The sequence below is a fragment of the Siniperca chuatsi genome, linkage group LG6 (genome assembly GCF_020085105.1).
Source record: "Siniperca chuatsi isolate FFG_IHB_CAS linkage group LG6, ASM2008510v1, whole genome shotgun sequence".
Lineage (NCBI taxonomy): Eukaryota > Metazoa > Chordata > Actinopteri > Centrarchiformes > Sinipercidae > Siniperca > Siniperca chuatsi.
The window spans coordinates 18,202,501-18,205,412 of NC_058047.1; the positions used below are offsets into that span (position 1 = coordinate 18,202,501).

The 2,912-nt window shown below is 38.9% G+C and overlaps 1 protein-coding gene across 2 annotated transcripts in view; it reads left to right on the forward strand.

Moving 5' to 3' along the window:
* tle5 (TLE family member 5, transcriptional modulator) overlaps nucleotides 1-2,371 on the forward strand; it is a 43,263-nt gene extending 40,892 nt beyond the window's left edge. For both annotated transcript variants that reach the window (XM_044199183.1, XM_044199182.1), the window contains exon 7: nucleotides 1-2,371. This exon is cut by the window's left edge. The gene's annotated coding sequence lies outside the window, so the exon portion shown is untranslated.
* The last annotated feature ends 541 nt before the right edge of the window (nucleotides 2,372-2,912 follow it).

The following is a 2,912-nucleotide window of genomic DNA, read 5'->3' on the forward strand; positions in this document are numbered from 1 at the left end:
ACTTAATATACAGAGACTAGCCTGGTGACATTAATCTCTGCATGCGGTTAGTCCCAGTCTCTGTCATGATCCAGTTCTTGAGAAATAGTCTTTGGTCTATTTTAAAGAACGTCTCGGCGTGAAACAGAAACACAACTGGACCCGAGCTTTTGATCCGTCTGTAAATTCAGATTTAAATACTGTACATTTTGATTCACTGTACATATACAGGTGTGTCACATATCAGACTAACACTACATTATACATATGATTTAACACCTACATACAACACTGAGTGGGAAATCTCCATGACCAAATAAGATTAAATCAGTGCACATCACACAGATAAAGCACAAGCGTCCTCCACAGCTGCTCTGATTAGTGGAAGTTGGGTGAAACTATGCTTAATGTGATGTCCCCAAACTTGGGCTGTGTTCAAAATCTCTCCCTATTTGCTACCTGTGGCACTACATATACCCTCTGCCATTTTATTTGAGTATTAGAACTCTATAAACTTTATAGTGCCCTCAAAAAATTCCCACATTCAGGGCATCCTGGTGGCTCAGTGGTTAAAACGCCCCCAGTTTATTGCTGGCTAATGCCCCATTTAATTCCTGGCGTTTAATAACTTAACGATGAACTTTGGCTGACGTGAGGCATTCATGTTCGTTTGGCTTTCAGGCACTTCTGTGTTATTAAGGGCCAAGTCAGATAAATCAGAGCTTTCAGAGTTTCCCAGTCCTAATTACTACTAGAAGTGCGTGGTAGATGTCAGTCAAGCACAGTTTGTACTCAGTTCTAAAAAGAGGTCTAACCAGGCAACATTAGTGAAAACACCTGTGTGGGTGGACTATGGGTGTTGGTTTAACGGGTCTAGTAGCCAGGCCAGAATGGCCCCATTAAATGTCTTCTTTCTACAAGCGGTGATTAAATTTTAATGTTTGGGGTGTTTTGCAAACACATTTCCAGCAGAGGTAGCCTCAGTGGTACTCGAACCCCTGACCTTGGCATTGTCGGTCCACAAAGATTATTCGAGGTGGCCTGTGTTTGTCTGAGCGTTCATTTGAAGACAGCCTGTGTATGAAGTTGTTTTATACAAACCCCACACACATAGACAGACACAGAAACACGCACACACACTCTTTCTTAGCCTCCCCTCTCTGTTTTAATGGCTACACTGTGAGAATTAAGTGATAAGAAGAGTTTCATTCTCAAATAAACAATCCTTTAATTTGGAAAAACGCTACTCTAAATGATCTTTGGCATGATGATGATAAAGCACATTTTATCGTTAGTCATTCAGAAAGCAAAAGTATAAATATTGCATGTTACGGCATTCAGAATAAAACCCTTCATGCGTCTAAAAGTTGAGATGACGTGATGTTGGTGGGATGACTCCTTCAATGATGCCCATTGTTGTGTATGTATGTAAATACATAGACAAGATGTGTATAAACGGTTGTACAGGTTTGGTCGTCGATGATAAACCACAGATTTGAAATGCTTTCCTGTTCTTACTACAACTAAAGCTAACATGCTATTCTGCTTGTGAATTAAGCTTGCAGCACATCGTCCTCCCATCTAGCCACATACTGTATGTATCTAGCTACATACTGTACTTGTCGTAGTGATATGCAGAGCGTGTAGACAAAGCGAGACACACACACACACACACACACATGCACACACACACACACACACGCACATCAATGCATGCGTGTCTGCGGGGGAACCGAGATTGATTTCTTTGTTTGGTCCAAACTTTCTGTGATCAATGCACTTGTTTGTTTTTGTTTTTTTCCTCTTTGTTTTGAAATATTAATCGATATGAACTAGAACGAGAATTACAAAGCTGGCGTTATAAACATACAAATGAAATTCTATGTATTTGTTAAAGTAGTTGGAGGTGCTCGCCTCTGTATACAGTTATACATAGAAAGCTTTATGTGTATATAGCTGCATCTTTTCTTGTCTGTCCTGGATGATTCTTGTGCTATTGTGTTACAAAACTGATGTGACACCAGGGGGGAAACTGCAGTACATTGACCTTTTGCCCTTTGACCCCTTTCTTCTTCTCTGACCTCCCCCCACCCCCGTCCCTTGTCCCTTACATCTTACCTTCCCAAATTTTTGCCCCCATAGCGTGAAGCATTGTAAGCGTTTTGAGCTTTGTAAAGGTCTTTTTTTAAATACTTATTTTGTGCATAATGTAAAACCTGAAAGTGTGTACTTTGGCAAAAAAAAAAAAGTTTTGTGTCTGAAATCATAGCTTCATTGAAACAAAAAAGAAACTATAAAAAAGTACAACAAACATTTACTATAAATAATATGAAATGTTCTGCAGTAAGGAAGGACTTCTGGTGCCTTACAAATAAAGTCAATCAAATCATAAGAAACTTTCGTGCTCTTTTTGAACGTCTCTGTGTGTAAATCTTTAATTTGACAAACTACAGATTGTCTCCTGGAAACAAAATTCATATTCACACTGTCCTTCTCACTTCATCCATATTTGCTTGTAATGTTATGTAGTATGAAAAACAAACTCATCACAAGGCACTCTGGAGCTTTTGATCATCTCACACAACCTTCCTCAGCAGATGTAGATGCCCAGTTGTCGTGGAATAGTCGATGTTGAAATTTTATTTTTATTTTTTGTTTTCACTTTAAGGATTTCTCGTCCATGTAGGTTTAAACTTAAAAGACCTAACTTTAATCTCAATGTATATGCATTGGAAAATAGTTAATAGCGTTGGTAGTTAAACCAAAACCACTGACAGACATTAAAATCCCCCTTCACAGCATGGTACTAAAGTATTCTTTTGCCACTTTTCAGAAAGACTGATTATATCTGTGAGAGAACCATTGAGTTACAGATGCTACAGGACCAGAGGCTAACACAGATAGTGGGTTCACAAAGTTTCAAGAGCCAGCAA